General features: G+C 32.3%; 1 long non-coding RNA gene across 1 annotated transcript; it reads right to left on the bottom strand.

The window, feature by feature from the left end:
• Positions 1-1153: 1153 nt before the first annotated feature.
• On the bottom strand, positions 1154-6895 carry LOC137408829 (uncharacterized). Its single transcript, XR_010980147.1, has 3 exons — positions 6824-6895; positions 4533-4657; positions 1154-1323 (listed from the first exon to the last, which is right to left on the bottom strand). It is a non-coding gene; the product is annotated as an uncharacterized lncRNA (long non-coding RNA).
• Positions 6896-13080: the final 6185 nt, after the last annotated feature.

Below are 13080 nucleotides of genomic sequence, written 5' to 3'. Positions count from 1 at the left end.
CTTATGTGTACTTTCTCATCGAATGCACTTACCTGCAGTACTTGCATATATGCTACACTCAAAGAAACTTTTGAAAAGTTATAACTGTTTTTTGCTTATGGTATCACTTCTATTCTATTAGTTTAAAACATTATAAATTTTTTGAATTGTGACTAAAATATGTGTCATGATATGACAATTTCAAAAATAGTTAAAAGAGGGGTTGCAAGGCTTGACAAACCACAACAACTTGAAATATATCTAGTGCAATAAAATTGATGTTTGAGCTTTGAGTGGTTCAAGTATCAACTAATTAATTGTAAAACGGTTGTTAACTGTAAAAGGACAAGCTATAAGTTGTGATACTTGGTGATTAACTTTTAAAAGTTAAATTTATTTCTGTTTTCTTTTTTACCTTAAGAAAAAATCTATTTTAGGTTGACCAGGATACTTGATGTCACGGAATGCATTTTGATCGAGTGGATTGCTGCAGCCAAAATGGCTCTCATATGAAAGAGTAAATCTTAATTTTCACTTTATAGTTAGCAAAGTTTACTAAATAAGACAAGCAAAATAAAAAACAGCTAAACTAAATAACATCAATTTCAGGAGATTTCTAGTTTATATATTCTTTGTTATAATGAACACCATGTCTGCGCATTTATCTAAAACTATGTATGTATGCTGAAAAAAACTTGCATCATACAGGACTTGAACTCATGACTTTTGACTTGATAATCTGACACATATGGCATCTGGCACATATGACAATTTTTCACAGCTCGCTAGACTACAAAAGTACGATAGTACTAGTGTTATATAGGCCTAATGTTTGTATTAAATTTGGATGTCTTACTAAATGAAAATTTGCTTATATAAAAAAATTGACTTGGAATTTGAACAAATTACTTTTTGAACACTTTTTTTAAACAGATGGTGAAACGAAAACCAAAAGTCAAACTGTACAAGTCTTCTTTGGCGGAAGTTATTGAGTCTTGCTATCTTAGGATTTATTTAAAGTCGGATTACTTCATTAAACTTAAAAGCTTAAAAATAAAAATATGAAGTTTAAAAATGTTTGCAACACCCAAAACAGTCATTTAATTGAATAGCAAATCAGAGTTAGTTTACTGTTATATAAAGAGTAATTTGGTAGCCTGAGAGCTACAACTGCTATCATCAAGTAGCTTTGACTGGCCTTAGTTCCACTTTCAACCAGCAAGTCTTTTGGAAATCGGTCTATAGGTTAGGCGTTTACCAGTCGCTCATCATCTCTATTGCAAACAGAGTTGACTTCACTCTCACAGGGAAGAGCTGATGTAGAGGAGCTTCCCTCATTTGAAACTAGAAAAAGATTAAACAGTATTCAAACCAATTGATAACAAATTATCTTTAAGAAATTAGCATGATGAACTCACACTAACACTCTCGTGAGCGTGATTGAATTAGTTACAATCAATAAATCAATAAATAAGGTGAGTGTAGTTATAAAAGGACTCCTCTTATAAATGGAAACCTAACCTTTTAAAGTTTATATAATTTTCCCACGAGCAAACGAGCGGGGCGATGTGTGCGAGTTTTTATGATAAATGCATGTGCACACAACTTGTGAAAATTATTCATCAACAATGAGACGAACCCTTGGCTAGAAATTTCATCAAGAAATTTAAGCATCGGAATGTAAAGTCGTTAAAGTATAATAACGATACAAAACACATTTAAACCTATTTAAATATGTTACCAAGTCTTTGTAAACCGTCGGTATTATCTTTAAACTTACCCATCTGATCGGATTATACACAAATAGACAGATTTATTTGAACGAAAATTCCCACAAAAAGTTTGAAAAGCTCGGTTTAATAAAAGTTAAGACCGAAAATTGAAACGCCAATAAAGCCGTGCGACCGATTGTAGAACTATTTAGTAGTGCGTATTTCACGAGAAAACCGTGTTCATTTCACCAGTCTATGGTGCTGTTTACTTGTAATCGATTATATTCGAAGGTTTTTGTAATAAACGAAGACCGTTTGAGGCGTAGACCGATTTACAGGTACGAAATTATGGTACACCGTTTATCAGCCTATGTTTTTTGTCCAATCACCGAAGGTTTCATTATTTAAAACGTTAGCCGAAATTCTTTACAACTTACGTACCAGCTAGGGCCGAACTACAACGCCCGTTTATGACGATAACATTTTTTTTATTTTGCTGCAGTTTTATACGCGTGAATGCTCCTACTGGCTTTCTGTTAAAGATCGCTTATCAAAACCTTTCTACATTCAACGCAACCAACTTTCAAACTGTGTATAGTACACAGTTTACATACATTACAGTAAATTAGGCCTACAGCTTTATAACACTTTTATAACAGCTTTTATTTTGCTGCAGTTTGCAGAAATCTTCGAGACGCGTGAACGCTCATAGGTTTTCTATTATTGCTGTATTACTATATTAACAATATTGGTTATTTTAATAATATCAGTGCATTTTACTTATAATATTGGCCAACATTGCATTTCTCCTATTGCAAGGGAGAGATATAAACGTGTAATATTTTCCTTTCATTGTTGTTGTTTGTCATGGCCAAACACTTTTTAAATAAATTTTCTAAAAACCTATATAAATACCACAACTTCTCGATATTGCTACCTATGACGTTTTGAAATGTAAACAAAATTGTGTATTGGTTTTCTATTATTACTATATTAATAATATTGATTATTCTAAGAATATCAGTGCATTTTACTTCTAATATTGGCCAATATTGCATTTCTCCTATTGCAGGGGGAAAATATAAACATCTTTTCCATTCATTATTGCTTATTGTTGCATATAATAACACCCACACCCAGTACATTACAGCTACCATTGCAGTGATCTTATTGCACTGCAGAGCCATTTGATTGCTAATATTGCATTTCTCAACCATCAGTACCCTTTATTTTTTTGCCAATGTCTCTGGCCATCTCTTTGGTCGTGGGCTGTATGACAGTGGAATTTCTAGTGATTATAATGATATCAATGATTATATAATCTATGGTTATATAATTATTGATGACTAACCAAATTGGCTGACCAAAGCGCATGCTCCAAAATGGAATAGCAATCACTTATCAAATTTATTTTAGCTGAAGGGTGTGACCACAGTGAAATTTAGAAGAGAGTAATGGATATTTGTAAAAAAGAAATACAACAATGCAAAGTCATTGATGACTTAGAGCTTTGATGACTAGCCTTTTTTTCTCTCTTCAATCATTTTATAGAAGACACAAAGATTCAGACTTTGCACTAAAAAAACTGAGCAAGGGCTAAAAAAAAGTGAAGTCAATTTTTAAAATATAAATAGCTTCCATAAAAAGATGGACTCAATTACCATAGTTTGCTTAACCAAACACAAAAGGGTCATTCCATGGAGCAAGCTAGCATCCTACAATTGAGTGTGGTGCTGGAGGTACGATGCAAAGTAGAGGGCAAGTGAATACCTTCACTCATTCCCCAAATTTGTCTAAGACTGAAACACAATATATTGCGGCATGTATGCGTTAATCCTACAATACATTGGTGATTGCCTGTAAAAACATTGTTTACACTATTGCCAACCCATCCGTATTTACACCAGCGAATAGTCTGCGATGTTATGTTTTCTTTATACAACCGGGTAGCTGAAATGATAAAATACTAGTTTCCCAGCAACCATCATGACAGGAAATACGTGTATATACGATATTATGCAATGCGCAACAGCCAATCACCATTGCCGAAGTGATGCCTTTTCCACATTCCACAAATTGTACAAAAATGGAGTGTTTCCACATTCCACAAGCTGTATGAAATTGGACCGCTGCAAGGTCTCTTCACATATCTGCATTGCCTCAACAATACCATCAGTGTATGGCGCACATAGTTGATGGCTACTCAGCGAGAGGACAACCCCAACATCCGACAATGCAATGTGAACCAGCCTAGTAGCTAAACTTAGCAAATAATAGTTTTACTTTTATATGCAACAGCGTCATTTTAAGCAGAAAATGTGAGCTGTTTGCTATTGGTAAATTAATTAAACGGAACTATGTCACATACTTACTGTATTTTTTACTTGCAGGCTACGCATATTAGACTTTTTACAAATCATTTTGGATGTTAGCCACAAAAAGGATGACATAGTAAATCAACTATTCAGATTATAAAACTAAGAAAATTTGTGCGACTATAAACAGAGCAAATACTGCCACTTATGGTAGGGCTGTATGCAGGACTGTTTTGATTCATTCTATCACTTTTTACCAACTTTAGTAATTGTCCATTCCTTTTTATTCTTTGTTTTTTTATTGTATATTCTAGCCTTTTAAAGCACATCTCTATTTATACCACAGAAGCTCGAAAATGATTGGAGCATTTTTGCCTGAACTGTTTTTACAAAATAAGTTTAATTACTCAGCTGTCTAGACCTAAAGGTTACCTAAAGGTTAAGCAAAGAACTACTAAGAAAAATATTATGCTTAACGGTACGTAAGATATAAACATAAAATTTTAGTTTTATGAACACTGCATACCAGTGGCGGTTGTAGCAGGTGCTTGTGAAGTAGTATGAAATGGTGCTCCATTATTAGGTGCATAAGGAGGAGGAGCAAATGAAGGAATTTGTGCCTGGTTTCTCGGTGGTACTCTCAGCTTTCTCCTGAATTATAAAGTTTAATGATGATTGGTTAAAATTAATTACAGTTTGAATTTGAGTAAAGTGTCTCTTTTAAAATGTTTGAATCTGCTAGTTGCAACATTAACAAAAAACACAATATATACGTGCTTTGCATCTAAACTCATTTGAAGCACAAAACAAGATAAAAATGAAATTTAACATTTGTAGCCAAAGCACACCGCATCTAGCAAAATCTAAAATTTATAAGAATAAAAATTGAAAAATATTTGTCAGTAGAAAAAATTAAATAAAGTTACAAATAATTATGTTTAGTTCTCCAGAACACACCTGAATTATTTAACAAATGACTGTTTTGCTGCTAACAGATGTTGCAAGTATATGCTAGTATAGCTACAAGGCATCCTTCAAATGACCATAATCGTATATCAACATGATTTGAAAAAGGCTATGCAGCCACAATGCTTTATTAATTCTTTATCAGTATAGTTAAATCTCTTAAAGTAACCATTGATGTTAGTATTTTGATTAGCAGTTATTTATGAAATGTAAGTTCTTTCAGCAACATGTCAGAACATGGAAATAAGACAATTCCATAATTTAGAACAATATGTTTGCTAGCTACAGTAAAAATAAGATATAATCTTGCAGCACACCCTGAGACTGTCTTTAGTTTTGAATGATTAAAATATTAGTCAGTGCTTACACATATATAACTTTAAAGTTTTTTTCTAAGGTGGTTTATTTTTGAAAGAAACAATGGATCATTATAAATAATTGTGTCAAGATTTTTTGCCTATAGAGATGCAAGATCGTTCAAAGAAATGTCAAAAAAGGGTTATTGCTAGCCTTCATTCAATTAAAGTCACCAGCTTAATCAACAAGTTAGAGAAGAATAAAGGTATATACTGGCCAATAGGAGGAGGCCCCAATAGCCATTAAAAGAAAGGTACATAATAATAGTACCTGTCCAGTAGAAGAAGGATAATGACGACTGTTCGCCAATAAAAGTATAATTCATTATGATACATGTACATGTAGTTGCTATCCAACAGCAGAAAATTAATTTCAGCTTTTAGATAGCTATTGGACCGCAACTGCATAACAGTAGTTGATGTCCATTAGGAGAATGGTAATTTTAGCTGTTAGCCAATAAGCGAAAGATACATAATGATAGCTGCTGTCCTATAAGGGGAAAGCAATGTCCAGCATCAACCAATGAAAGTATGATACATTGTCAGTCAATAATAGTACGATACATATTGATATTTGCTGTTCAACTGGAAAAGGGTACTTAATAATAGTCACTGTCAAATAGGAAAAGGGCAATGTCAGTTGTTAGGTAATAAAAAAGTAAAGAATAATAGTTGCTGTCCAATAGGAGAAGGTTAACGCCAGCCGCTAGCCAATAAGAGAAAGGTACATAATGGTAGATTCTGTTCAATAGGAGAAGGGTAATGTCAGCTGTTTTCCAATAAAAAAAAGGTATATAATGATAGTTGCTGGCTAACCAGAATGTCAACAGATTGTTTCTTCTAAATGTCACAGGAACTAACTTGCAACTAGAAAAAAGTTACCATTTGCATCTTCAACATATTAAAACCAAACAAAACGATGAATGGTTACATGAGTTTTTAGGGCTTTTATTTTTATTTGAGCAAATAATATTTAAGGATATACTTATTTGAAAAACATGCGTAGCAGAGAACTTGTTTAACAGAGATTGAGGTCAAGAAGGGACGCGTGTAACAGAGACCAAGCTTAGCTGAGGACGTGTTTAACTGAGACCGAGGTCAAGAAAGGACGTGTTTAACAGAGATCAAGTTTAGCTGAGGACGTGTTTAACAGAGGTCGAGGTCAAGAAAGAACGTGTTTAACAGAGACCAAGCTTAGCTGAGGACATGTTTAACAGAGATCGAGGTCAAGAAAGGACGTGTTTAACAGAGATCGAGGTCAAGAAAGGACGTGTTTTACAGGTACCAAGCTCAACAGAAGACATGCTTAGTTAAAAGATGTTCTGCCTAACAGAGCATGAGCTGAGCAAGAGGCTGTGAATTTGTCAAGAAAGTGCTCGGTAGAGGCTGCCCTTTACAAAAAGTGCTTACAGCAAAACTTTGAGCAGAAGACGTGTTTAAAAGAAGGCATGATCACCAGACAGCAGCTTAGCGCGTAACAAAATAGTTGACATACGTAAAGAAGGCAAGTAGGGTAACAACCAGTACCACAGTAACGACTCCAGCAGCAACCACACCTGCAGTCACTACAACAGAGCAACAGAGTTCGAAAGAGCAGCCACCTGACAGTATTTATACGTGGATAGACCAAAAAGGCGTGTTGCTGTTTGGACATAAATTATGTTTATAATTTTATCTCAAGAAGTTTCGACTTTGTGACAAAGCAGCTATACACAAGTTTCTGCTGCTTGGTTCATTTGTAAACCTGAGAAATGTCTTTGGTAAAACTTGTTTATATATTCAATATTCAGGACTGAGTCATAATATTCTAGAAAATATAATAATGAGACAGATTATCCTGAGTCAAAAACAAGGAGACGTTGACATACGTGCAGCTACACTATGAACTAGCTACTGTAATCCTTGAACGACATTCTTTAAAATAAATGATAACCAACATTTGGTACATTAACTACAAGCACCATGTATGTCCATCCATTCATGTCTGTCTTGATCATCTGTGATAAGAAGTCCTATCATACAGGATTTGAACTCGTAACATTAATTTTGATAGCACATTACTCTAACACATTTTCTATATATCCAATTGCCTGCTTCCAAGAGCAATTGGGCAGCTAATTATTCTCTGTGCTTCACCGGTACACCGGTTAATCTCTCATGGCACACTAGACTTCCAAAATACTAGCCTTTACTATAATACAAGCAGTTTTCCGTTGCCGCTGGTTTATGTTGAGAGAAAAAGATTACATCATTTAGGATTTGAACTCTCAACACCTATCTTTGTAGACCAATATTCTAACACCATCACCGATCAACCGTCTAACCAGATTGAGAGATAGTTGTAAAAATAGTTACTACACATGATGGTCACTCACTGCATCTTTTACTGCCAGGGTACTAGTATATTGAAAGGCCGAAAAGTCATATACAACCTTGCAATGTACATTTTCTTGCAAGCAGAAAACCAGTCAATAATATATTCATGTTGAGCCCCCAACTTTATGCATACAGAAAAAATGGCTTCACTAAATCTTGTTCAGAAGTTTTTGTGCTAAACTCATTGTCATTTCTAAAGGAAGCATTATCAAGTGCAAATGTTTGCCCAGACTTTATATGAGTGAGCTATCAGGCACAATATTGTCATCACGTTCAGTCAAACATTTATAGAAAAGAAGATACTTTCAAGCTAACATAATCAAATCAAATTTATTACGGAAAAAATGGCAGACTAAATCAAGAAATAACGTTTGATAAAATTAATTTGCAACAGAAAGAGAAAATCATATTGCATATATTTAACTAATTATAGGATGTGATTAGGTTTTACTGTAGTTTTGAAATGAATAGTATTTTCAAGTTAATAAATTTTTCAGTTTCATAGAAGAAATTAGATAGACAATAAATATTTGAACAAAAGTAATAACAATATAACATTTGGTTATTGAATAATGACAAAGTTGATGGTGACAACCAGTGAGGAAACAAAATTTCAGTTACTTCAAAAAGGCTTTTGCGCTTGAAAAGCCTTTTTGAAATAACTGAAATTTTGTTTCTTCACTGGGTGTCACTTTTTAACTTTGCCATTAGTCAATAACCAAATATTATATTGTTATTAATTTTGTTATTAATATTGTTAAACTTCAACTAATAAAAGCAATTTGTGTTATTCTAACAAGATATACATTCTTCTGGTCTTAAAAATGTTAGCTATGTTGCAAAATAAACAAGTGCTCGCAACTTTAACACGCTACAGCAAATGAAATCAACCATTTCTCTCATCTCGAGCCACTGAAACTTCAAAACAAAACAAATTCATGGAAGTTTCACCTTGAATTATTGCGCACTCATAATGTCTAATAAGGTTGGATCACATATCACGAACCAAAATTCTAGTTTTGTTTTTCTCTCATGGTGGCACGGCAAATAGGTTTATACAAGTATTAATTATACCCAATCAGATTTGCTTTAGTTTTTAGCCAAGCCTTTGAATTATTGCGATGATGTTACTAACATGAAGGATATCTTAGCATGAGCTGGAGATCTTGCTTAAAGATGAACTGGCATAAAAATTTAGTGGATATTATCAGAAAGTACCAACATTTTTCTATCATTTACAATTGTTGTTGATGTTTGAGGTTATCTGACTGCCAGAATGTCTCACGATAAAAATGGACTAAACTTCATTGCAATTAAACTGCTCAGGTTAAGCGAAAGTGCAATTATGATGTTTATAGTTGCAAAGAGACAGACAGAATAGAAATGAGTGGCGCTGCAACTTGAACGCAATGGCTGATATTAACTATAGCGGCATACCATAACTACATAACCATAACTATATAACTATAACTATAACTATATAACTATAACTATATAACCATAACTATATAACTATAACCATAACTATATCAACTAGTGACATCATTTTGGTGCATATTTTTCTTTTAAGTGATTTAACTTCGATCAAGCTTTGATAATTGTAACCTTGAAACATTGTGGCAGTCAGCTCAATTCAAACATCAACAATAATTGTACATGTAAATGGTAGAAAAACGCGAATACTTTCTAATAAAATATACTAGAATTTTATGGAAGTTCATCTTTAGCAACGCCATAACAAAATATCTCTCACATAAAAGTCTATATTGAATCGTTTTGTACGCTGTTGTAGGAACACACTATACCTTTGCAAGGTATTGAGAGCATATGTTGCCTAGTGGCCTACAGTAACCTGAGCTGCAAACTACAAGTTGGGGTTCAGTTTCCAAAGCGGCCATTGAAAATGACAGGAATGACATCACACATTAAATTGCTTTCGGCCACTGGACATGGCTTTAGTTGTTAAAGTTTCCTTGCCACTGGACTCAGACATGTCAAGTCCCGATCACAGAGTCGGAATGAACAAGCACAGCTTCTGTTTGCGGTAAGCTAAGCAGGCGTCATACATGATCTTCGAAGGATTACTCAAACTGATTGTAGAGAACTAACCTGCCACAGCAGATGAGTGTGGGTTGCACGTGATCTTCACAGAACTTCCATTTTCTGAAATACATGCGTAAAGGTAATTAGATATATGCAGATGACTTAAAAAGGCTGTTCAGAAGTCAGTGTTTTAGCCTAACAATTGTCAATGTTGAAACAACTGACTGAATGAAAGAAGAGATATTTAAATTTATCAGCATACTTATTATTATATATACCCTATTTGTAAGATGTTAAAAAACTGTAGTTTCCCTCTGTTAATTTAGATGGTTCCTTTTACGGGTACTTATTTTTAGGTAGGTCTTTGATTGATATTACTATCAACTACAGCTATCGAAAATATCACTTGAATATTATAATATACTTTGGGTGTATGGAAGTCAATATAAGTACAAGTATGAGCATGTGTATACTGATAAACATGCATATTAACATGCACACATATATATATATATAATATGTATATATATAAATTGTTTATTCACCTCGGTTATATATATAGTCTTTTGCATGATATATAACTATGTTATGCATAGGTTTATGTTATACATAAACACATGCATAACCTATAAATATATATATATATATATATATATATATATATATATATATATATATATATATATATGCATATATCCACATATGCACATTTATATATACATGGATATATGTATTCATATATTGATGTACATATGTACACATATACATATATGTATACATATATATATTTATATATATATGTATATATATAAATGTATATATGTATATATACGTATATATACATATATATATTTATATATATATATGTATACATATATAAATATGTATATATATACATTTATATATATATGTATATATATACACATACATATATATAGATATATATGTATACATATATGTATATGTGTACATATGTATATTGATATATGAATACATAGATTCATGTATATATAAATGTGTGTATGTGGATATATGCATATATCTATAGGTATGTTATGCATGTGTTTCTGTGATTCTAGAATTCTTTGCATTTCTTTGCCAACTTTATAACTGTTAAGTTGTTATTTTACTGTTGCTTACTTTTCAAAAGCACAATATTTTAAGGTAAGTTCTTTATTTAAACCAATATAAGTAATTTTATCTTTAAAATAAGTCTTAACCTGAAAGAAACTCATTGAATAATCACTGAGAACTAATGATAAGTTTTTGGTTATACCAAATATTTTGACACTAAATAGTAGAAAATAAGAGAGTACTTGCACTTGTAAACTCATTGAACTCAATAGGGTACTAGACTAACTCAGTCGTCCAGAATAAGCACAGGTCATTTGTTTTGTTCATTGCAGTTATAGACAAAAAGTCATAAATTGGTTAGTTATACAGTTGCTTGATCTCTCTACACAAACCATTTGCTCCTCAACTTAAAAATTAAAGTAAGAAATGCATCTGAATTTGAACAGACGTTTGGCATTTGATTTAGGAATATTAAAAGCTTTAACGCATGTGCAAACTGTACATGTAGCTAAGAGTTTCTCTGTCTTTATAGAAAATTATTGAACATTTCTACATGCAAAAGTTTTTGCTCAGCTAACAATCTGTTTGGACACCATTATGGACGGCCTAACCGTTAAGAAGAAGATTTCAATTTGTAAAACACTGGTAAAGATATTTGACTACTGCAACAAGCTGAAACGAGTCAAAGTCAAAAAAACAATCAGATCGTGTCTTAGAGCTGAGGCTAAGCAAACGATGCTGAATCATTGGTGCGGAAGTCAAGAACTATTTTATTGTATGTTATAGCGCAATATTACGAACCATTTGCGGATATGTTAAACCAAGCCCCTCTCTTCGTGACGCTTGTATCAGTTTTGAACAGCCAAGTAAACTTACAGGAGAGATCATGATGTGTATATGAGCTGGATGAGCTTGAAGAGCTGCAACTTGAACTCACGGAAGCTGAAAGATGGGAAGATAACGCTCATTCTAAACAACTAAAAATAATTAAACCATAACTTATTATAAGTGTAAATAAAATATTTATAAGTTAATAATAAATCATTAATAATGAAAATCATCACAATTTTTTAAAGAGCGGCTGCTCCGAGCATAATTAAATGTATTTACATAAAAATATATGTAATTTTTATATATGTACTAGCTGTACTACTCGGCGTTGCACGGGTAATAAAAAGTCTTTGTACAAAAAATTTATTTGTATTTGACATATAACATTTGCCATTCTACCTTTCAAACTACATATCATGAAAAAAGTGTTTTGTGTAGTTAAAATAATTTAAGATAAAATAAAAACAACTGTGAAGGTTTTCAAACTTTGTCAAAAAACTTTAATTTTTAAACTTCATATCATGGAGAAAAATTCTTGTTGCAGGTCAAATAAACTAAAGAAATAAAACAACTATTAAAGGGTTTAGATGTAAATGTGAAATAATTATCAAGCGATAAGCTAAATTAAGTTGGTTTTGTTATGATTACAATAAAAGATGATTTTGGTAATGATGCAATTAATATGAACTGAGAAAACAAAATGAAAACCCTGAAAGTGTTGAATTAATAATAATCATTCTTGCATAGAAGTGGGTGCGTGTGTGTACAAAACAGGTTACTGCTCTATTAGAAGCTATCCATCAAAACTTTGAATATGACAATACTGGTGCCTCTCGATACTGGTGCAAATGTAAAAATGAGGTATTGTACTGTCTTTGTCTAACCGAACAGAGAGAGTATGTCGAGGCTCTCTCTGTGGAAATAAAATAATAATCCAGGTGAGAAGAATTGGCCTTGACCCCAGATGTCGTAATTGAACCTTACGAAAAATATTTCTTACCATGGGCATCATAGCGCCTGGGCACAGTGATAAAATAATTAGTGTAAAATTAGTGATAAAATAAATAATTATACAGAATATGATAGTCATTCACTGAGAAGGCTTATGTAGGTCAGTGGTAAAGCGCCAAGATAGAAAACTTGTGGATGCATTCGTCGTGAGTTAAATCTATCACAATGCAAATTTTTATTTCCAAGATTTTAATAGCTATAGTTGGAGCCACACACATACCAACATGGAGAAATATATAAATATACATATATATATATATATATATGTATGTATATATATATGTATATATATGTATATATATATGTATATATATATATGTATATATATATATATATATATATATATATATATATATATATATATATATATATATATATATATATATGTATATATATGTATATATATATACTGTATAT

This window comes from Watersipora subatra, chromosome 11 (genome assembly GCF_963576615.1).
Source record: "Watersipora subatra chromosome 11, tzWatSuba1.1, whole genome shotgun sequence".
NCBI lineage: Eukaryota > Metazoa > Bryozoa > Gymnolaemata > Cheilostomatida > Watersiporidae > Watersipora > Watersipora subatra.
Note: the sequence above shows the minus strand (reverse complement) of the source record. Positions and strands in the feature narration are given on the sequence as shown.